The sequence below is a fragment of the Phodopus roborovskii genome, unplaced genomic scaffold (genome assembly GCF_943737965.1).
Source record: "Phodopus roborovskii unplaced genomic scaffold, PHOROB, whole genome shotgun sequence".
In the NCBI taxonomy this organism is placed as follows: Eukaryota; Metazoa; Chordata; class Mammalia; order Rodentia; family Cricetidae; genus Phodopus; species Phodopus roborovskii.
In genome coordinates this window covers 4,175,006-4,200,279 of record NW_026126602.1, presented here as the reverse complement: position 1 = coordinate 4,200,279, position 25,274 = coordinate 4,175,006, and positions in this window count along the sequence as shown.

Genomic DNA, 25,274 nt, shown 5'->3' with positions numbered 1-25,274 from the left:
ACACTCACACTCACGCATATGGGATGGGGAAGAGAGAAGCTAAAAGTCTGGCCTGTAGCCACTGCAGAGGGATGATAAGTCATGAAATCTTTCTGCTAGCCAGGGGACAGAGTATACACAGTCAGACGATCCCTCATGAATACAAGAAATCAGATTCCTCCGGGATACTCTAAATTTATTATATTTCTTTTCTTTCAGAATTTAAAACAACAACAAAACAATTTTATCCCCATACTAAAATCTAGCCCTAGAAACCGGTAAGTGGGGTGGTTATTCGCTTGCATAAAAAAATCATACCAGGGCTCTTTCTATTATGTCAGCTTGAGACAAACTCTCACATCTATAATCCTGTTCTTGAGAACTACAGTGGAAGTTGGGGTGGTTGGTGAGCAGAGCGGAGACTGGATTTAGGCTTTTAATTCTCCCTGTCTGGAAGGGAAAAGATTTTTCCACAATAGTTGGGTTTTGCAAGGATATTGGAAACCATCAGCTGTAAAACATGCAGCAACCACAGCATCGTTTTCTTTTCTACTGCTTTTGAATTTGTGAGGGGGAGATAATTTATTTAATGATTCATTAGTCACATGAGATTTCTATAAGGCATTTTAGAAACGTGGCTCTTAGGAAATGGCCTGTTTGAAAACAACCCATCAGAGCTGCCTATCCCAAGAGATACCATGGGAACAGAGCAGACTGCAGGCCACACTGGGATGCTAAACTAGGTAGTTCGATAAACACCTCTACTCTCTGCCCTCTGGAGGCTGAGGAAGGACGGTTCCAGTCCAGGGTGGACCACACAGCAATACTGCTTTGGAAAACAAAGGCTGAGGATGCCATGCAGTAGTGGTGTGCTTATCCATCATACAAAGCCTTGGGTTTCCTCCCTAGAGCTGAAAGACACAAATGGGGTGGGGGAGTTCTTTGCCTTTGGGATTCTTCTCCCAACTTCTGTTGCTTACCAGGGGCTTTCAGGAGTCCAGCTCCCTGGTGTGTGCATATTCCTGCGGAATATATATATATATGTATATATATATATATATATATACATATATATATATTTGTAGAGATGACTCAGTAGTCAAGAGCACTGGCTACCCTTTAAGCCACAACCACCTCACCTCCAGTTCCATTGGATTTAACACCCTCTTCTAGCATCCTCAGGCACCAGGAACACATGTGGTGCACAGACATACATACAGACAAAGCACCCACACACATGAAATAACTTTTTAGAAAGTGTGTGTGTGTGTGTGTGTGTGTGTCTTTCGATGTGTCCCAGGGTGTCCTACAATTTTCCTGGCTCAGTTTGTGAGTACTGGGAGTGCAGGTATGATCTCCCCCACAAAACTCACACACACACAGTCAGACCATACGGCTTTAATTGTTTAATTGCGAGACTTTGAGCTTCTGATGGGCAGACATGGTGTCTGTGGCTTTCTCTCTTCTGCCACATAATAGAATTGTGAGTGTGTGAAGAACACCGGAAATGGCAAGATACAAACAAAGAATGATGAACTCTTCGCTGTTTGGATGCTAGGGACAGAAGTGAGCAAGAGGGAAAGAGGGCTTGTGTTTTCCCTCTTTCCAGAAAACCATTCCTTTTATTCACAGCTCACACTGTGATAGGCTTCTTGCCAAATGTGAAGGGCACACAAAACATAATTTGTATCTTCCAGGAAATAACAAACTTATGAGAAATCAAGACACTCAAATCCATGATGCCAGTAAAACAAACCGTGAAACAGACAAGGCACCATGCCAATCAAAGAGAGTGAGGAGACTGCGTGGCCAGGTCTGTGTGGGGCTGCCTCAGGAACTGTCCCTGGAAGATGCGGAGCCCTGTTCTCTGCAGTAACCTCAGGGGATTTCACTTCCTGTGTGTTCATGGTTCGCCCTGACCTGCTCTTCCCAGGGAGAATTTCATTCCGTCTCCATAACATGACCCAGCAATACACACACTCCTTGGCTATAGGCTCGTCTCTGCTGCAATAACAAGTACTCTGTAACTCTGAGGAACTTGGTTTAACCAGAACCTATCTCTTTTACACAAAATACGGTGCATGGCCCAGCCAGCCGACAAGGCAACTGTCTTCCATGGTGTGACATGATGATCCAATGCACTCCCACAGTTTCTGTGCCCATTTAGTGTTTGCAGTATGGGAATGCATGGTGGATGAAAAGGAGTTATTCACTGGGTCAGTCTGATACAGCTAGAGATGCATGTCTCTGATGCTTTAACATAGTACAATCCTGTATAAAACTATATTACTTTTCTAAGATTTATTTTTACATTATGTGTATATGTGTTTTTGCTTACATATATGTATGTGCATCACTTGTGTGCCTTTGGCCTTTGGCCTTTGGCCACTGAGGCCAAAAGAGGGTGTCAGATCTATGGAACTGAAGTTACAGTTGGTTGTGGGCTGCCATATGGGTGTTAGAAACTGAACCCTGGTCCTCTAGAAGAGAAACCAGTGCATCTCTCCAGCCTTCCAGGCTATGCATTTTTTTACATTAACATTGATGTCTGATATGCACACCCAAGTATTGAGAGGAAGATGAGAAGGAAGAAGCAGAGAAGCAGCCAGTGTTGTGGCATCTCCTTGTCTTGTGACTGACAACTCCATTCACAATCCCCAATCCCAGCACACTGGCCTCTGGCCAGAATCTTAGAGCTAGCTTTCCATGCCCAGGAAGGGAAGTGGCTTGGTGTGGAGCCCCAGTCTCAGCCATGCATTCTTCCTTGGGCTGCTGGAGGGAAACACACTTCTCTTATTCACTCTGTGATGACTTTGGTAACTCAGTCATCCTAAGCACCAATGGTGACAGTTTGAGTACTGCCCAACCATGTTGCCTACTTGGTCAAGGCTTGTAGACATCAGGTATTAGAGGAGACTCCAGAAAGAAAGTGGTACTGACCATGTACCTCTGCTTTCCCTAACAGCCTCCTGAGTTGACCTGCTACAGGAGGGTCTCATTAGCACTGACCCTGGTGTGGGTGTTAAGAAAAATGATGAGAATTGAGTAGCAGAGAAATACAGCACAAGAGTACTGATTTAAGTGGGGATTTTACTACTGTAACCCATGCATCATGACTGGGAAGTTATTCTCTGCAGCAGTGATGTGACCTCAAACTTGCAGCTCTGGCTTGATGGACCAGAGCTAGAGGACCACTCAGTATGACCATGATGCTGGGTGATGAGGCTGAGCTGGAGGGCAAGGCAAACTTTCCTTTTGACCTTTGACTGGGTGTTCAGATGTTTGACCTTCAGTTATTAGTGAGGCCAGAGAGCAAGAACTTGTCAGTATGACATTGGAAACATTTTACCTGAAGTATTTGTGTCTGGGTTCATTTTCACATGATCTTTACCCACAACATCATTTAATACACCTAGAGGAGATCCTCGTTTTTGAAAACTATTAATACATACTAATTGCATGTACTAGTGTACTAGTGGGCTTCGTGTGGTATTAATATGCACGCCTATGGTGTGCACCGATTAAACCAGACCATCATTTCCCCACCACACTGCCCTTAGCTGCCCAATCCCCAGCAGAGCACACAGAGCCTGCCTTTCTGTGTCTGGCTTCTCTCTCTCATAATCATATCCTTCAATTCCATCCATTTTGCTGTCAGCGATGGGATTTTATTCTTTGTGGCTGAATAACTCTCCACTGTATACCCTGGACATTTGCTCCATTGATTCCTTCCATTTGCTCCTAGCTTGACTTTACATCTTATCTCTACAGTTCAAAATAAAGCAGGATGGCTGGAATGAACGGTATGCACATCTGTGACTGTTACAAGGAAGATGTCAAAGTTGGTCATCTAGAAGCAGAGAATAGAAAAAAGAAAAAAGAAAAAAAGACCCTTGAGACCAGGAAGAGAAGAAAGTGTAAGGGTGAGAGGCTGGAGGCTGGGCACCTAAATCTAGTTAGTAGGGAAAATGGTTCTAGCATTCTGTAACACAGTAGGGTAACCACAGTCTGTGGAAATGAATTATACGTTTCAAAATAACTAAAGGAGAAATGGGATTGTTCCCAACACTTGGAAAAGATACACACTTATATAGAAATGCCACCTGCCTTGATTTGGTCATTTTATTTTGCCACACATATATCAAATGGTAGTGCTCTGCCCATACATTTAAAAACGTGATAACTAGAAGGATAAAAAGGCAGTCTGCCTGTATTTGAAAGAAAGTCTTCCCTGGATGGTCCCTTTGGAAATGGAAGAGGTCTGCTCTGCCTTTGCCTGAAGTATGATGGGGAAGTGAGCAATGTGAGTGTCCCTCTTCCTATGGGTTAGCATGAGTTACCCTTGAAGCCCATCCATTTACTTTTCAGAATGTGCCTTTTAAATCATAGTCTGTCGGCAGCCACTGCCATGAAACTAACTGGCGCAGACATGGAAAGACAGGACCAGAAAACTGAGCCAAAAAGACATTTCCCAGTGAAACCAGGTCAGACAGAGGATTTATGCCTCTCCAGAAAGAATGAAAACATTTGCTTTCCACGTCATATGAATGTTTGTGGCTTCCATGCCAAACCTAACATGCTATGCCTGGGCAAGCTAAGCAGCTTCCAGAGCAGCTCGGCAGGGCTATGCACCCTGACGTTTAGGGGCCCTCTGTCCACACAAATCACAACAGCTCCTCACTTCACAGAGGAAATTAGCTCAGAGAAACGCCAAGTGTGATAAAAAATGAAATAGATTGACATTCCAATAAAATAAGGTCGTCGACCCTCTGTGCACCCTGGAGGCCCCGGGATGTGTTTATTCTAGAAATAGCTGTGCGTTCACACTCTATGCTTGTCTCAGAACTCACATGTCCTTGAGAGGTCTGCCTCTTGCACCCCTGCTCTGATGGCATCCGTCACACTTCCATGACACATTACAGGTTCTTATTACTAATGGTGACAGATTGCCACCAGGGGAAAGCTATCAAGCAATTCGCAAACTGAAAGCACAGAGAAATGCACATGAGCAGACATGCATGCGTTGAACTTAGCAGAATGTCACATTGTCCAGTTTGGCAGAAGGTGACAGTCAGCATGGGGAGCAGAGAAGGTTTTGGAGTTTTGATGTTTGTGTTTGTTTATTTGTTTTTTCACCAGTCATCAGGATTTCTGGTGATTTTCTATCAATAATAAATGTCTTCCCCAGGCTCTTGTGTTAAAAGCTTGGTCCCCAGTTGATGGAGCTATTTGGCCAGGTGCTGGGGACTTTAGCAGGTAGGGTCTAGTTGTAAGGAGATGACTAAGAAGCTGCCTTTGGAGGTTGTATATGAGGTCACTGCTCTGTATGCATGCTGTCTACACCCAGCCCTTCCCTCCTCCCACCAGCTATAGTGCCACACAGCCCTACCACCAAGCTTTACTGAGTTCCTGGGCTAAGCAACAAGGAACTGAACCCTCAGAAAGAATGCACCCAAATAAGTCTTTCTCCCTTTAAGTTGCTTCTGTCAAGCATTTTGTCACCCATCTGGCTCCATTCCTTTTTAATGGCCTGTTAGCTATAGCTAGAGGTTAATAACCACATGGCTTCATCCAGAGATCCTGCAAATGTTGTGAGTGTATAATCTGATGTTGTGATTTGTGATAAAAGAGAAAACACATTAGGTTTCTGAAAGAAGTGTTTGTGCCTAAGGAACTTAGAGAGTCTTGTGATGCAGAGGCGACACTGGGCGCTCCCAGCAAAGGGCGTTCTGCTCTCCCCTTCTCTTCCCTGACAGTAAATGATCAAAGCAGGAGGGAGGCAGGAACAGTATTCAACCAACTTTGCACTCAGCTGTTGTGTAGACAACTTGTTGAGCGTGTGCACACATCTCTGTGTGTTTCATACATACATACATACAAGACAAAGAACCAATAGGATGGCTCTTGAGGAATACCACCTGATTTTGCCTCTTAGGCTATGATTTATATCCATATGTTACACACTTCTTTACTGTGACAAATACCTGAGAGAAACAGTTTTTGGAAAGGGTTGATTTATTTAAGCTCATGGTTTCAGTTCACGGTCAACTGGTTTCCTTGCTGTAGGCTGTGGTGAGGAATAATATTATGGCAGAAAACATCTGTAGGGCAAGGCAGCTCATCTCATTGGGGACAGGATGAGATGGCGAGGGAAGAAAGAGAAGAGAAAAGAAAAAAGGAGATGTTTGTGGAGATGGTTCAGGCATAAATTCTTGACACAAGCTTGGAGATATGAGTTCAGATCCCCCACTGCCCACATAAAAAGCTGAGTGTCATGGCATGTACCTGTAATGTCAACACTGGAAAGGCAGAGGCCTGAGGCTCCCTGGGTTTGCTGGCCAGCTAGTCTGCTGAATTAATGGGCTCCAGGCTCAATGAGAAATCTTGTCTCAAAAAAATAAAGTGATTGAGAAAAACATGTGATATTGACTGCTCATCTTCACAGACAAGTGCATATATGTGCATGCACCCTCACACACACATAAGCATGTATAAGGAGTAAGGTTTTTCCTCCCACGGCTGGTCTTGTCCCGCCACTGCGCCAGCCCCAATTAACACACTGAGCCTCTGTATTTGATATAATGCTGTTGGCCAGTTACTTGTTTCTTATCGGCTAGCTCTGTCTTAAGTATTAGCCCATTTCTGTTAAATATAAGTACTTCCATGTGCTCTAATCTTACCGGGGAATGGGACAGGCACCTCATCTCCCCAGTCTCTCCATCTTGACTCCTCCTTACTACCTCCTCTTTCTTCCTTGTCTCCTAGTCCCTCCTCTCTTCCTTTCCTATTGGCCAACAGTGCTTTATTCATTAACCAGTATGAGAAACACATATACATAATGGCCGCACCAGCCCCAAATAACACAGAGACGCTGTAATAGATATAATTCTGTTGGTCAGGTACTAGTTTCTTATCGGCTAGCTCTGTCTTAATTATTAACCCATTTCTATTAATCTAAGTATTTCCACGTGGTCTCATCTTATCGGAGAGTGAGGCTGGCATCTGCTCTCCCCAGTCTCTACATGCTGACCCCTCCTTACTCCTTCCTCTTTCCTCCTTGTCTCCTAGTCCCTCCTATCTTCCTTTCCTATTGGCCAATAGTGCTTTATTCATTAACCAATAAGAGAAACATATTTACATAATGACATCTCCCATCATCTCCTCTTTTCTGTCTAAATAAAAAGAAGGGTTTTAACCTTAACATAGCAAAATATATCACATAACAGTTATCAAATAAGAATTACAGTTAACACTATTTAGTCCATTAACATTTAGCAAGATTTAAAGAAACTATTCTATCATCTATCCTATATTTGTGAGACTAAAGTCCTATATGTAACTTATCTTTAAGCCTAACTAAGGAAAACTATAACCATAATTATCTGTTTTCAACTCCTTCAAAGACCACAGAAGGATAATATATAGATTCTAGAAATGACAGAGACATCTTGCCTTGTCAGTCACCCGAAGTTCTTCTGTAATGTTCCATCTTCAGCCCATAGGCCATAGTGTGTCTAGCAGACTCTTCAGCAAAGTAGGAAACTTTAACTGTCCACCTGTATTGGCAGTTTGTCAGTCACTTTTCTCTGTGTCCTGCAGACTGTCTGGCAGACTCTTCCATGAAGCAGGAACTCTGTAGAAATGTCCATCTTGAATCAGCAGTCACTTTTCTGTGGGTCCTGCATGTCCAGTTAATACAGCATGAAGTCAAACAGTCCAGACAAGAGCAGTATCTTGTCCAAAGGGCTAGTCTTGCCATATTGAAAGCAAACTTCATTATGAGTTTCTTTAATGTCCATCTTCCTTTCTGATGCAGGTGGTGTTGCCAGGAGCAATTGTGCCTCATTGTCAAGAAAAACCCTAAACCATTTAAAATGCCATATTCTGTAGGTCTTTGAAAGGTTTGAAGAATGCCTATTCATCTCAAATACATCTTTGTATATCTAGAAATTCTAAGTAACTTAACTATAAGTTTTGACTCTCATAGGTAACTATCTAAAATCTGTATTAAATTATACATTACATTTCTAAATGAGCTATGAAAACAAAATACCTAAACAAGGAGAAATATACATATCACAAAATTAACCTTAAATTGTATCAATAAATGAAAATCCATTCCAAAACAAAGTAATCATATCTATACCATAATCTCCCTTTTTTACCTTTAAAAATATTGGTTATGATCATTAACCATTTATAACCAACCCCATTTAAATGAAAACAAACATTTGTAAACAACATTTGGGAATTTGGGCATTGTTCTTTCCAAACTACTTCCTGCTGGTTTGCTGTCATGGGTGATCCTAAGAAGATGCAGAAATCCTGGCTGTAGTCTGCAAGGCTGCTTTGTTCAAGCTGTTTTGAATGTTGGATCACCAGGAACGCTGTTTTAGGGGGTCTGGCTTGCTCAAACCACATTAGTCTGGAAGGAATCCACAGCTTTTTATTTTCTGTGGAAACAAAAATAGAAATCCTTTTCCCCAGTAACTTGTCCTTAGACTTAAATTTTGAAGTCAAAGCATTTTTAAAATATATAAATTGGATTGATCTAGCACCTTTTGTTTTAATAGTTGTTGTTATTTCCTCAACAATCAAAAGATACAAAGACAATATAACACCGTACAGTAGCCATATTCTCTCCATCCTGGCTCTTTTTTATTACTGTGTTTCTTTTACTTTTATTATTTTTTGAGACAGGGTTTCTCTGTGTAACTTTTATTGGTCCTGGAATTTACTCTGCATACCAGGTTTACTTTGTTTGAAATTACAAGAGATCTGCTTGCCTCTGTCTCTTGAATGCTGGGATTAAAGGCATGTGCCACCACACCCTGTTCCTCTTTGTCTCTTTAAAACCATTTTATTCATTTTTCCCCCATGTCTACATATATTTTAAAACACACTGTAAACCTTTAGACATTTTTCTTAATATGAATCTGTCTTTACTGTAAATGTTTATCTTTTTCTGGCCACGAGTCTTTTATCTGGTAAACAACATTGCTAAAATGAAAGTCATAGCTGTGTCAGCCACGGTTTATTAATGATGGCGGCGGCTATTTTACCACCAGCACTGAGAGCTGTGGTCCCTGTCCTGGTCTATGCTGCTATCCAGCAGCATGTTGCCGGCTTGGAGATGTGGTCACTGCCATTGCCAGCTCTCATGCACACCAATAAATTGTTAGCAGAGTTTCCTAAAAAGCCATGCAGTTTTTTGCCGCTTATGCTGAGTCAGGAAACCTCCCTTAAAGGAGCCGTGCAAATATCTGCTTGTCTCTCACAAAGCAGAATCCAACCAAGAAAAATGCTGCTACCAAGAAACCTTGCTTCTCTCTCTGTTCTTTTGTTTCTAAACCCTTTTTTAAGCTTTTGTTAAATTTTAAGTGGAAGTTCTTATTAGCCACGTGGGCGCCATATGTAAGGAGTAGGGTTTTTCCCCCCGCCGCCGTGCCAGCCCCAAATAACACACTGAGACTCTGTATTTGATATAATGCTGTTGGCCAGTTACTTGTTTCTTATCGACTAGCTCTGCCTTAAGTATTAACCTATTTCTGTTAAATTTAAGTATTTCCATGTGCTCTATCTTACCAGGGAATGGGGCAGGCATCTCATCTTCCCAGTCTCTCCATCTTGACTCCTCCTTACTACCCACACACAAGTAAGTAAATAAATAAATCGAAAAGCAAAAGGAAAAGATTAAGGGATAAAGGGCTCTGAGGGACAAGTACAGCTCCCAAGAACTGCCACTGTTGACCCAATACAACTCAGCCCTATATCCTAATCCCAAGATATTTTTGTTCCTTTAGTGGTCTTTATGTAGGAAGTATTTTAGTGGTGGCAAGATTCCCACATCTAGAAACAGACTACCTGGTATTGTGTTGTTCAGGCTAAAGTATGGTCAGGTAGTGTCCCTAGGAAGGCAAACCAGGAGGAGGCATGCCCTCAGGGAGAATTACAGAGATTAAATAAGCTCACATTTGAGAAATGTCTGAGCCATGCTAGATGTTGCAAATCTCCTTGTGATGGTTAGAATTACTGACATTCTTGGTAGAATTCATTTTTGCTACTATGTCTCTTACTCAGATTAGTTGAGGATTCATGTTCTTTAATAAATGAGCTGAAACAGCAACATCCAAATGAAACATGGAGAAAAAGGAAAAAAAGGAAAGGCTATGTTATAAGGCAACTTTCTTTTCAGTTTAATTGCTGCTGTGAAAAATAGGGAAAATGGTACCTACCTTTCTGCAGAGATTAAACGAAGAACATTTGATAGATTCTATTACAATGTCCATCTTTAACGGGGTAGCCATTTTTAATTAAAAGACTAAGGCCCTTGGGCTGCCTGAGGTTGTCCACTAGGTGGGGTTAGAGAACAGCATCTACCAGGAAGGACCTGGTGTTAGTTATTACTAGAGAGTTGTGAGAAGCAGTTTCTAGTCAACATTCAAACATTACCCCAGCAGCTCTCAAAAGCTTGTTCCTTATTAAGCATTCCAAGTAAATCTTACTCGACCAACAATTATTTACTGACTGTCTGCAGTGTACAGGATATACAAAGATGAATGGCCCATGAGGCTGGTGTTCAGCATGAGTTATATTCTGGACATCCTGGGGGGGGGGAGGGTGGAAAGCTTCAAGTTCTTTCTTGTGGAGATATCTTGTGGTTGAATGTTCCAATGTAAGGCTCAGCAGCGCCACCCAGAATGTAGTTTGTTACTGCAGTCTTTATATCTGCTTTGTAGTTAACCATAAATTGGAAGAAGGGGCTCTGGGCCACAGCACCAATGTGAAGAACTATGTGCTGTGGAATGCAGATGTGCCAGCAAGAAGAAATGCTCTCAGAGGACAGACAGCAGAGTTGGCAACTAGAAGCAGAAACAGGACAGTGTGGTATCAAAGGAGCCATGAGATTAGGTGACAGAGCTGTAGGTCACCAAGAAAGCAGGAGGCAGTTTGGAACAGGAAGCAGCTCACTGGCTGTTGGGGAGTGGAAAACATGCTGGGTAAGCCTGGGCGAGATGGCTTTCTTAGAAATGGAGATAGAGAGGAGTTAGGGTGGCCACAGAGGCGAAGGGGGCCTAGTTTCGGTGTTTGAGGTGCTTATTTACATATTTGAAATGGGAGGAAGAAATTTTCTGCATTTGCAGGTAAGAGGGAAGGAAACAGCAGAGAGGAACAGATGGAGGATGAGTGCAAAGGAGGGCAGACCTCTCTTCTCTCCCTTTGTGCCATGCAAGCTGTGTGCCCTTGAACGATTTCCTATCTCTGTCCCTCCCCTATAAACATACACAGAGAAAAAGGGGACCCACACATAATGTATCTCCCAGTTCCAAAATAATGATCATATTCATAATTCAGGGGCTGGTGAGACAGCTCATTCAGTAAAGCATTTGTCTCACAAGTGTGGTGGCCTAAGTTTGCATCCCCAGAATCCACATTAAGAAGTTGGGTACACAGGGGCTGGAGAGATGGCTGCTTTTCTAGAGGACCTGAGTTCAATTCCCAGCAACCATATAGTGACTCACTACCATCTGTAACGAGATCTTCTGGCCAGCAGGAATACATGCAGGCAAAACACATTGGTGTGAGCCTCTAATCCATCCATGCTGAGATGGAAGGCAAGAGGTAGGCAGATCACTAGATGCTCCCAGGCCAGCTTGCCTGGCCTAAATGATGAAGCTCCAGGCCAATGGGATACCCTGTCTCAAACTGAAGGTGGAAGGCACCTGAGGACAGGCATAAGACATTGTTCTCTGAGCTCCACACAAGCAGTGCACACGTTGCATCCACCTCCCTACACACCCATGTTATTCTTTTGTCAGCCACTTGCAGTCTTTCAGTTATCCAAACATCACAGTGAAGGGTAACGGTATTGGAATAAATTTCTTTGAAATGCAAGATGAACTTGGGATCGTCTATCACTAAAGAATGTGGAATGCATATGAGTGGAATATAAAACAATGTAGTCTCCAGGGAGTGTGCAGCTGACTTTGAAAGTCACATGTCTCCCTTCTAGCCCCAAATTAGTGGCTCCAAGATCCAAGGTTTACCTGCTGGGCCAAAGTTGAATCTTCAGATGGGTCTGCCAATACTTTTATTCATGAACCCCAGGAGATGTAGTCCTGGCACAGCCCTACTCCACATATATGTAAGCATTCGGGCTTACAGGTCACATGTAATTAGCCTCACTGTCCAATTACAATCAACAATTTGGGTGTATGTGAAGATATTCAAGCAAGATAAATTAGCCAATAGACACACTGAGGAACATTTTGCAATTTACAGGAAAGATCTCAGATTATGTCACAAAGTCTCAGGCCATGATCTTCACAAGCTACATCATCCCTCAACATTCATATTAATGGAAGCCATAAACTGGTGCTCACAAAGCTCTTGGCAGGCTTAATTGGTACCCGGCAATGGAAAGGTAATGTAACTTTATTCGTCTCCTCGATGCAATGACAACTGGACAATGCTCCCGTCATTCTCCCTGGATCTGGAAGACTGCCTATTGGCAGCTTCACAGTCATGTAAGTACCTTTGTCATGAGTGGCCTTGGTTAGCAGAGAGCAAACACAGGTTTGCTGTTACTTATCATGACATTACAATGCAAAGGCATTACTAGGCTCGTTCTATCCTGCTAATCTCAGACCTGACAGTTACAGAGGTAGGTCAAAGCCAAGGACAAGACCACTGAAAGAAGAGTCTCCATAAGTGAAACTTGGCAAACATGTCTCTTCACCTCAACACCATTTGGGACCCCACTTGGCACAAACTTTGAGCTTCTCCATTCAGGATGACCATTGCTAAGCACTATGACGTCAGACCCTCTGACCTCTCCCCTCCCCTCTCCCACAGCATTCCCACACTCAGAGAAATGGTTGTAAAATGAGGAGGATTCCATCTCCATGACTATTCTTTAGGTTAAGAGCTTTGCTGGTAGGAGAATCAGAGATGTGTGGCTAGAAGGCAAAGATGAATGGCCACTGCATCTCCATCTCCTCCCACCCCACTGTTACTTGTTATTACTGAAGATGGAGAGCTTGGCTAAGAAGAGGCATTTCCTGGTCCCTGCCCCACTGAGGGCTTCTTTGGGCCTGACTTTCTGACTCCAGCTCACTGCCAATGATGTGTGGCTTGCATTCAATTTGTTCAGACTCTCAGTGATTTTAATTAACCGATTGCTGTTCCAAGAACCAACATCAAATACTCCTGTGATCTTTCACGGCGAAGCAGAAACCACTGGGTAGAGAGGACAGGAAATAGCCCTGCCCCCAACTCCCGCTGGCTCTGCTGAGCCAGGGCCAGAAACACCCCATAAACTGTGGGGTAGTCATTTATTAGAAATAATGTCATTGAAATGGAAGTTGACTCGATACAGTGGCCTCTAGCTGAGCCCAGACTACTGGGGAGAATAGGGAAATTGCTGCCCAGCTCTCCCCTGACTACAAGTCACTGTAGTGGTCAGCCTTCAAGTCACTTTGACGGTCATGAGGCACAACAAATAAGGGGGTGATGGTGATTAGCTTTCAAAGAGGATTCCAGTAAGGTTGCTTTTTAACACCATTGGGTGAATGTTGCAGAAACATTCAGGTCAGAGGAGAAAGTCAGAAGACGAAGGAAAATGACTTAATCTCTCTGCCACACACACCCATAGAAGAAAGAGGCAACAGGAAAGGTTGCGTCATCCAGATTCCAAATCCTTGGTTACTGCAAGCAAACACACCAGCAAACCTGGAGAGAAATTCTGCCTGACATCTTGGCTTTCCTGCCAAGGGGAAAGTGTGGCTCACTGAAGTGGACAGCCTGTAGTTCTTTTTGCCTGATGTCATCATCTTAGGGAGCCGGGCAGTTGGGCGTTCCAATCCCTGGGATATGGATTTGGATGAAACCAAGTATGTGGTTTTGTTTCTAAGTGTTCTGGAAGTCCTGTTACTCAACAGCTCAGTCTCTAGTCTATGGGCTGCCTCATCGAAGTGGTGTCATTCCCCCTCTCTTCCCCCATCCTCAGACAGATGTAAAATGTGAAATTCTGCACTCAAATGAAGTAGTGTGTGGGGCCCAGGGCTCCTAGTGAAACCCTGCTCTTCCCCCATCCGCATGAACTCAGGCAAGTGGAAGGCTCTGAACCTCAGATTTGACTCTCAGAACAAATAACAATACAACTCATCTTGGTTACTTTGCTATTGCTTTGATAAGATACCATGACCAAGGTAACTTATAGAAGGAAGGGTCTATTTGGGGCACACAGTTTTAAAGGGTTAGTTAGGATCTATGACCATCGTAGAAGGAAGCATGGCAATAGGCAGGCAGGTGTGGCACTACAGCTGAGAGTTCACATAGGATCTACCACACACACACACACACACACACACACACACACACACACACACACACTGGAGATAGCAGGAGTCTTCCGAAACCTCAAAGCCTACCCCCAGTGAAACACCTCCTCTGACAAGACCACACCTCCTGGTACTTCCCAAACTGTTCCACCAACTGGGGATCAAATACTCAAACATGTGAGCCAAAGGGGGCCATTCTCATTCAAACCCCCACCCACTGTTTTCTTCACAGTCACCACCCAATAAGACCCCCCCCCAGAACATAGCAGTTGGAAACAGCAGATATGCATTGTGACATTTCAAATGACAACCTCTCATATACTGGCTTGGATCTGGAGGCACCCAAGGCTCCACTGGGGCTCACAGACCTGCTTCTAAGATAACCCACTCACAGGACCATGAACGTGACTCCCTGGCTCTTTAGCTCATGACTCTTTCCATGGGTTATTTCAATGACCTCCTGACATGGCAACAAGACTCTTCCAGTGACTTTAGGACGTAGCAACTACCTCTCCCAGAGTAAAAGCAAGAGCAAGTAGGTAAAGCCTGCACCTTCATAGACTTGGCAGTGGCTAATCATCATTCAGCCAGTGTGAGAGAGAGAAAATGTGTGTGTGTGTGTGTGTGTGTGTGTGTGTGTGTGTGGACAGAAGTTAGTCTTGGATGTATTCCTCTGTTTCTCTTTCCACCTTTTGGTTTTTTGTTGTTGTTGATGATGTTATGTTATGTTTTGTTTTGTTTTGAGAGTTTCCCCTCACTGAACCTGGAGCTCACTGATTTGGGAGTCTGCCAAGCCAGAAAGCTCTAGGAACCCACCTATCCCTACCACCCCCATGCCCTCCTCAATGCCACTGTTACAAATGAGTCTCCCCATACCTATCCACTCCTTGCTGTCCCTGGGGGAAGACACAGCCTCCTACTGTTCTATGCTACTCTATACTTTGAGAATAGAACGCTAGCTTGGCAGCTGCATACACTACTTATCACTGGTGGGTTCCAGAAGTGGTGTTTCTCTCCAACTGGAAACTGTTTTTCTGAAAGGCATTTTACCCCCAAGACCATGCCCTGAGTCCCCAAGGAAGGAAAAAGGGGTGATCAGGGCAGGGACACCATTGGTTCCAGTCCTTTGGCTGCCTACCTCATCCCTGCTCGACATGCTTGCCTCCCTTTGCCTGAGCCACTTCTATTGGGAAACAAGGCTCTCTGGCTTAAGAATCTCGGTGTCTGGGTGATGGAATTCACCTGCCATCGAACGAGTGTAGCTTCCCAAATCACAGTGAGTTTCTGATTGATTTAACTTTAAGAAAAATTAACAGGATTTCTCAGAGAAAGGGAACAATAAAGATCTTATGATCCAACCATACACAGTGGACAGGGGCACCCAGAGGGTGAAGGACAGCTCTTCTGCCTCCATGGCTTCCCGGGGACCTGCAAGTTGCCAGGTTAGTTCCACAAGTTAGAAATAAAAAAAAAAAAAAAAAAATAGTGAACACGAGAGGAAGCTCAAACCTGAGAAGATATTATTCCCAGTGGCTGGTGGTGAACAGTGTATTTCCAGCTCTTGGTATTTTATTCAAGGAATTGAAATAAACGCATGCACGGTCTACAAAGTAGCAAAGAAGCTTTATACAAAAACCAAGTGGAAGTGCTGATCAGAAACACACCATTAAAAGTGACACTGGGTTACAGGAATGACAGGAATGACCCTAAGTTATTGCCTGTGGCTTCTTTATGGGGTTGGTAGGAAAGTGGGCCTGATTACTAAGGGACCTGATTTAGATGGTTCCCTATTTTGATAGATTATTAAATTTACAACCTGTTTGTTACTGAGCATGTTTCTTTCCATAATGCATCTGACTCTAATCACATGCACGTCCAAGTGTGCACATGGAGAAGAGGGTAAACCGAGAATTCTCCCTTAAATCCAGTTAGAGGACAGTCTACCTAACTTCACAAGTATCTTTGTACTCCATTCTAAGGAAGGTATTTCTTTGTCCCTTGTAGTTATCCAGTTATGACACTAGGTGGCAGGCAAGGACAAGGAAGTTAAAATTCATTAGTGGCACTCTAAGGAAAGTTAAGGATAGCTGAAGCTACAAAATCAACCATCTTTTAGATAATGATGGCATGACTTCATAAAGGTTAGCAGGTAAAATCCGGAGGAAACAAGACCAATGTCCTTACAGGTAACACACAACCAAGTCTTTAAGATAAATTACATTCAAATCTATAGTCAAATCATATTCAAATTTGCACTCCTAAAACCTTCTCAAATGTATAGCTCACCCCAAAAGGTTTTGGATAACTCATTTATAGTGAAATTAGCCATGCCAATAAATGCTTTTGTTCTAGGTGGCTTCTGAAGTCCCCCCCCCCAGCAGCCTCCAGAGATTTACTGTTTTGTAAAGTGGTATGCAAATTCAGTTTTTGTTTTTTTGGGGTTTTTTTGTTGTTGTTGTTTTTTTTTTTTTTTTTTTGCAGTCTGGGGCTGTGGCTTTGGTGGGAAGTGTTGGTAACACAGAGAAGGTATCCTGACTATGTTGGGTGGTCTGTGTTGACCACTCTGGCAGTACTAGGTATCATGGGTCCCTACCTGAGGATGCAGATATGCTAAAATGTAGGACATAGGACTGGGCATACATGAATTAGGACACCCAAGTCCACTTCCTCAAGCAGACCTAAAATACAGGACATGCAGATCAGGCCAGGAAGCCAAAGGTTGGGAGCTGATTCCAAAGACAAAGAAGCAGCCCTCACACCTGAGGTCAGCCAAATTCAAGGCAACCAACCCCCACTTCAAAAAAGGAATCTGGCAAGAGCAGGGACAAATGACAAATGTCCAGCTTATACAGATGGATTTCTTCTGGGCAGTTTGCCTACTTCACACATCATAAGGCATTCAGGGGAAGGCAATATATCCAACAGTCCAAAGTGTCTACTATTAAAATTTATTTAGAAAAAAATAAGCATCTTTGGGGGTTAGAGAAATGGCTCAGCAGTTAAAAACACTGGTTGCTTGCCCAGAGGAGCCAGGTTCTCTTTCCAGCATCCACACGGGGGCTCACAATCATCTGTAACACCAATTCCAAGGGATCCAAAGACCTCTTCTGGCCCCTAAGGGTACCGGACATTACCATGATGAATAGATGTAGGTAAAACACATACTTAAAAATAAAATTAAAATGTTTATATTAAAAAATAAACATCTTCCATAAAACCCTGAGTTCATAAGGATGGAATGTCCCTGAAGAGATCAACTCATCTCATCTCGGAAAAAAAAAAAAGCATAAGAAAGTTAAAAGGCAATTTTTGTGCCTTCATTTCAGGGTATGAAGAGTAACATCACAAAATTATAATCAAATAAGGAGCACTGGAGTTGATTGGTTGGCAGCCACGAATCTACACACCTGAGGCTTCACAGCCACCCAAACCCCCAGAGGTACCAGTCTGCCTCTTTGTTCGCATTCATCATTTGGAAATGGAGCCTTTCCCTGGGGGAGTCCCAGCAGCTGCCACTGGGGATCCCACTCCATTCACCACATGTAGCAGGCCTCAGTTGTTAGAAGCAGCTAGTTTCAGGGAGCTCCACATGCAACTATCTGGCCAGCCAGTGCCCTGGGGGAATCCCCTGGCCTTCCCCACTCACCTGAACTGACTTTCCCTCCAGCTGCAGGCTCTTTGGAAAGCCAGTGACCTTCCTCTTCATTGCCCATCCGCGAGACAGGAAGCGCATTGCAGAAGCAGGGGCCAAGGTCCAGCTCTGCAGTGTAGTCCTGGCTGAGGCCCCGCTTCACACCAGGCTTTTCAGCTTGAGAAGGAAATCTGCAGATTTACTAGTTTAAGGCACGGTGCACAGTATTTACAGTACACTGACACCGTTGGTGGTGAGGAGACCGAGATGCTCCACAACACTGCCTCTCCTTGGGGCCTGGGGAATTCTCACGCCAAGCCAGAATTTGTCCTTTTGACGCTGAGAATCACAGGAAAAGCCACTTTATGATGGAGTACAGTCAGAGACTTGATTAAAGTTTTTAAAATATGTGCTTAAGCATGAGTGTTATGAAAAGGGTCCAAGAAGAAAGACATACCCGCATGCTATGCTCTCCAAGACAGAGGAGGGGAAGGTAAGAGGTGCGAGTACAGGTTCCCAAGGGAGAAGCACTGTCACTGTCTTAGTATCAGCCAACACACACTGTGGGTGGCTCTCAAGTTGCATCTTAGAAGTCTGCAAGAAATGCTGCTTGCTCTCTTCTCTCTCTCTCTCTCTCTCTCTCTCTCTCTCTCTCTCTCTCTCTCTCTCTCTCTCTCTCTCTCTCTCTGTGTGTGTGTGTGTGTGTGTGTGTGTGTGTGTGTGTGTGTTGCTAAGTTGGCCTTAATGACACCGCGACATCACAGGAGCTTAATTAGCCTCTTCATCTCACAAGTGAGCAAGCTGGGGCCAGAGAAGTAAAGTGACATCCTCCTGCCTGGAAGAGCAGCCTTTCTCTGAGTCTGAGAATTGCCTGTGGCTTCTGAGATGCCAGAGGGCAGGCTCAGTGTGGGGGGAGGAAGTAAGTTCTGAATTCCTGAAGCAAACTTGAATCTCCCCAAGAAGAGTAGATCTGCCCCACCCCACACACACACAAAAAAAAAACTGCTGGACAAAAACTGCCAGCATATCTCGTGCCCTGAAGGTGAAGGCAAAACCCAAGGGTTGTAGGAATAGCTTATACATTTTTGACCTGGGGTAATGCTTGCTCTTTTCCTTTTTATTTGGTATTTGTATGTATTGTACACACACACACACACACACACACACACACACGCATGTCTGTAGGTATGTTTGTGCTGTTTAGGATTTTTTTAAAAAATCAATTTGAGGGAAATCTGTTAGGAATTACCTCCATTAGATTGCCTGTGGACAAGTCTATGATTGATGTGGAAGGGCCAGGCTCATTGTGAGCAGATCCACCCCTTGGGTGCATAAAAAAGCAGCCTGGGCAAGCCATGGGGAGCAAGCCAGTAAGCAGTGTTCCCCTATTGCTCTTTGCTTCAGCTCCTACCTTGAGGTTCCTGCCTCAAGTTTCCATACTGGATTCCTTCATGATGGACTACAAGCTATAAACTGAAATAAACCATTTCCTTCCAAATTGCTTTTGGTCATGGTGTTTGTCCCAGCAAGTATATTTGGGTACACACACACACATACACACACACACACACACACACACACACACACACACACACATATATGTGAGTTGCAGATTGGTGTTGGACTTTTCCTTGATGACTCTTCACTTTATATGTTGAGATGGGGTCTCTAAATTTAACCCAGAACTTGTGGGTTTGGCTAGTCAGCTTGCTTCTCCCTCTGCTTCCTTCCTGAGCTGGGCTTGCAGGTGGGATGCCATGCCTGTCTGGCATTTAAATGGATGCTGGGGATCTGAACTCTCTTTACCCACTGAGTCATCATCCTAACCTGACCCATTCTGTTGATGGTGAGGGTCCTTTCTACCTTGAACCAGATCTCAGAGGTGTGAGCACCCTTCTGGTAGCTAATTAGAACACTATATTCCTAGAAGCTTGGCATGTGTCTCAACATTAGAGCTCAGCACCTACCCCTCAATGAGCACAGACTATTTTTTCTCATGGTCTGTAGCATCCCCAGCCTTCTTCATCCATTAGGGGCCATCGCATCACCATCAAGACATCTTCAGATTCTACCAGTCACCCTCCACCCACCGGGACTCTAGGGAGAGATGGCTCAGTTGGTAAAGGTCCCTTGCAAGCATGTGAGCCTGAGTTTGGGTCCCAAGACCCCACATTAAAAGCTGGGCATGTTGATATCGATCTGAAACCCCAGTCATAGGAGTGGGGATGGGGGTGGGGGTGGAGACAGGACGATCCCAGAAGCTCATTGGTCAGCTTGTCTAGACAAATTAATAAGCTTTGGGTGCAGTAATAAGCTTTGGGTGCAGTGATACATCTTTTCTCAATAAAACAAAAAGTGGGAAGTGATTGAGGAAAGATACCCTACACACTCACTCACACACCTCGAATACACATTTACATGTACATGCACATTCACACACACACACTCAAACAGTTTCACATGTACATGCATACTCACACTTAAACACTCACACACACACTCACACACTCACACCTCAAACACACATTCACATGTGCATGCACACTCACACTCAAACACTCACACACACACATACACTAACACACTTACATGTACACTCAAGCACTCACACACACACTCACACTCAAACACACCCACAGCAGGAGGAGGATATAATGGATCTGAAGAATTGGGCCCCATTCTCACCATCTAGGGACTGCATAGATCCTGACTTGTGTCCATCCAAAGTTGTCTGTGGAAGACACTTTTCTGAATCTTACCTGAGTGGTGTGGTGATTTTCTTCAGCAGAAACTCAAAACTAAGTGTTCCAGTGGTGTGCACCAACTCCTGGAAGTGAGGAAAACTCGCCATCTACCCCAGCAGAAACCTCTGCATACAAGCATTCAAAAGCTTTCCTCCAGAGACCCTGCACCCACAGCATGGGCTGTGAAAGCAGTGCCCTCAGATAGATTGTTGGAGACCATCTTCTCTGGCCTCCTATAGGCCTTGCAAAGCCTGCTCCCAACACCTGGATCTTGGGACCCCTACACCTACCCCATTGTCACTCCTGGTTGTCTCCTGGAGACATCTGCTGTCTCTAAGAGCTCCATGTTGACTCTATGTGTCTTTCAACTCCAGCAACTGGTGCTACAGATCCACCATCCATGGATCCCAGAAAAACAGAGGTAAATTGGGGTTCAGGAATAGTTTGAGAGACCAAAACAAGTGCCTGGGTCTTCCTAAGTGTTTGATAGATGAATGGGGCCAACCACACCTTCAAGCCTCTACTTGGCTTCACAGGTTAGCAAGACCTGGGGACCCAGGCACAGCTCCACAAGGAAGGAGCAGGAGGGAAAGTGGTTCTTGCTTTGTTTTGTGTCTCACGGGGCCTGACAGCATGGGCATTGAACCACACTAGTTATCCAGCAGGCCATGGTCAAGAAAGCAGACCTGTCAAATGATGGTAAAATTAAAAGGAAAATGAGGCTTCACAGGATGCCTGGGACCAGAAGAGACCAAATGTATTTGGCAAAAGCTATCCCCATCCCCCCCACCCCCAGCTCCTGCCTGGGCTGTGGAAGGAATGGAAAATCAGAGAGATGGCATCTTTGCAGCATGGTACCACAAAAGATGATTTGGTAAAGTTGGTGTTCTCATTTGGTTGAAGAGAAAGGACCCATGGCTCATGTCAATCATCCTCTAACTGGTCAAGATGGAGTCTAATGAGCTGTTGAGACTGAGACAGGTAACATGCAAATTCTAAATGTTAATCACTTTACCAGAGTTGTAAGGAGCCGGATGGCTGGAAGTGACTTCAAGTGGTGTGCCTTCTCATGGATCCAGGTAGAGTTGCTGGGTTTCATAGCCACCTGAACCTGGGTTGGATGCAAAGTGAGTGAGCAGTAGGCCTGAGCTATCACCATCACAGGGCTCAGATGCACGAGCTGAACCAAGCTGTGCAACTGCTCCTTTGCTTGTCCAGTCTTTCGAGAAGGTCTCAGACTGAGTTGATTAGAAAGACAGGAGAAGTGAGTTGAGGCCTCGGGTTATAATACAGCTGGTAGAGTGGTTGTGTAGTATGCACAACACCCTAGGTTTGATCCTCATCACCTCATAAACCAGCCATGGTGGCAAATGTCTGTACTCAACAAACTTGGAAGATAGAGGCAGGAAAACAAATAAAACTCAGGGTCATCCTTATGTGCATAGGAAGTTTGAGGCCAGCATAGGCTCTATGAGAACCTATGTGTACTCCCTGACTGTGGCACAGCAACTGTAAGTGTCCTGAAGGACTGGCTGTGACTTGCAGTGTGGGATAGTATGTCCTTCCTTTCCAACCCTGTGGTCACTGCATGCTCTTCTCTTGTTTGCTCTCTGTCTTCAGCACCCTGAAGAGTCACTTGCTCACTCTCATCTGGCCATCCTGGACATGGGCTTTTTGCTCCAGGTGAAGGGTGTGGCTCCTGCTAGATGATCCATCTCTCAGGTAACTCAAGATCATGCCTTAAAGTCACTGATCAATGAAGGCTAACTTCCTGGACAGCCTTCCCTTTCTCCTGCAAGACACTACACCAGCCACATGGTAAACATTTAGTAAATGCGTGTCAAATAAATATGTGTCTTTCCATCACATAGGCCTCATTCTTTCACATGAAATGATTCTGATAATATTTATAGCCTGCTTCCCATGATCACGTTTGATTTTCAAGATGAAAGCACTTTCCATTATGCAGATATGAGAAAAGCTAATGATAAGATCCTGGGTTCCATCCTCAGTGCCGTGTAGACTAGGTATGGTTGTACACACCTGTACTCAGCACTTGGAAGGAGGAGTCAGGAGAATGAAGGTAAAGGCCATCCCCTGCTACATAGGGAACCAAGGCAGCCTGGGCCTCGAAGGATGGAGCAAGGCTCTCGGGTAGGTGTCCAGAGAGGTCAGAGCAGAGCAAACAAGGGGCAAGAGGCCAAAGGGAGAAAGCAAGCTGGGCACTAACATGTGGTGTCCATGGAGTTAAAAAGAATGGCACACTACCTCACGCTGCAAATACATTTCCTGAATCTGCAGCTCTCTTTCTAGCTCTTTCCTCCTCTTCCTCTCTTCAACATCTCTTGCCCCATTTGTCTTCTCCCTTTGCCTCCCCCGTCCCTCTGCCTCTCCCTGCTTCTCTCCTCCCTCAATTCACCAAACAGCCAGAAAGCAGGTGCCTTGGTTATTTATCATCTTATTCTGAGACAGTGTCTGTGATTTCTGGCATAAACTCCTCTTCGCCAGTTGGTATCCAGTAGAATTCTAAGCCTGTATACCAGACAAAACGGATGACACAGTAAAGCAATAAGGGCAAACGGCTTAAGACAGAAGGAAGTGAAAACGGCAAGAATGATGGAGATGTAGCAGAAGGCCACGGGGGTGGCCTAGGGCTCCTGCTGTCTACACAGAGATGACAATGCCATGGTAGCAATGAACTGTCACCTACTGTGTTGAGTAAGATGCCCTGAGTTCATGCTGACATCAGTGAATGAATGAATGAATGAGTGGGGTGTGGGTTGATTCAGCAGAGCGCCAACCAGTGACTATGAGAGGTACGGCATGGGTGAGTCCCTGCTGCAATGTCCTCAGGTCAGAGTGGAGATGTGATGAGAGCAAGGGAAGCCTGTCACTCCACAAGTGACCACTTCATCTTGGTGGTTTTTAAAGACAGGGTCCCACCAGGCCTTCTAGGCTGATCTCCAATTCCTAATCTGCCTGACTCTTCCAGCCTCCCACGTTCTGCCTTGCAGGCAGCATCACCATGCCCATTTGGTGAACTGCTTTGTTTGTTTGGTTTTGTTTGCTTGTTTTTCAAGACAGGGTTTCTCTGTGTAACCCTGTCTGTCCTGGAATTAGCTTTGTAGGCCAGGCTGGCCTTGAACTCACAAAGATCTACATCCTGAGTGCTGAGATCAAAGGCATACACCATTACCTCCTAGCTAATGAATTATTTTTTAATTATAAAGGAAAATACAGTAACTTCCAGAAGAAATGCAAGACCTGTACCCTCAGCTTAATAGGCTCTCATCTTTGGAGAATGAATAAATACAGGTCAAGTGAAGCTTAAAAACTGACAAGAGGCTGTATGAGTAAGGTCTTTAATTAAACCAAAGCCGAAATAAACACTGGTACACTGGTTGAAATGACGAGAAATGGAGTAAAGCCAGTGGGCCTACAGGTGGCTTTTAACCCTAAACTCTTCTTCAGCCCATCTTGACATTTCTCAAAGCTATTCTGTGACATGGGTAAAGTATGGATGATATTATATATGGCCACATGAAGCCCAGGGAGTAAGTCACTTGTCACCCAATGGATCCAGGAATTGGCAGTGTGCTACTATCAGCACAGCCATTCCGTCACCAGAAAACCACCCATATGCCACCGCCACCTGTGCTCTGGACGGGATCCCTGCCCTTTGGAAATCCCTGTGATTCTGTTACAGGGGGTGGGGCGGTTGACATTTCTTTAAAAAATCCCATTTCATTGATATACTTAATCCAGGATATTCTGCCCACTTCAAGGCTGTCTGGAAGTGTGAAACACACACAGTGTCAGAACAATAAATCACATTAACAGAACCCTGACCAAAATAAATAAACAATAAATAAATGAATAAATAAATAGATGAAAAGAAAATACTGAGTTGTACCAATCAAACAAATTGGAGGCAAACCGACTTAATATTTTGAGAGAAAAATCCTTCAAATTCTTGATTCCCATCTACTTTCCCATGACAATGTCACTGGGTTGGAAGTATTTGTCAAACTCTCCTTCCTAATCAAGTCAACTGTGAAAGTAGAAACCCTCTGGGTCACACTTCTGTCTGGGAAAACCACCGCAACCAAACTCAAGTAGAAAACACCTGCTCTGTCTCCTGTCTCTGGTGTGAGTGGGAGGCCTCACTGCTTTCTGTTAGGATGGGCCAGCCACATTCAGCAGCAGCAGACTGTACCATTTCCAGCCACAGAAAGCATCCTTACTGAGTGTCTCAACAAAGCTGGTTGTCCCCTGAAGCTGCCTCTTCCTGCCTAGTCTTATGAATCTCTCCCATGACCTGAACCTGCAGACTATCAGGTCTAGGACAACAGATCCACATGTCACACTCAGGTCTCTGGACCTTCTCTCCTTGGTCTACCTTGGGGCTTTTGGAATCTGTGCCTTTTTGACTGAGGCCCACCAGTTTTTGTGGACTTCCAAGTCCAAGTCAAGAACTGGATCCAAGGAATGTAGAAAAAGTTTATGAGGGAGACAGAAGAGGAGCAGAGAAAGGGGGAGTAGGGGAGAGAGAGATCTCAGAAGGTTGAAGGGAGAAGG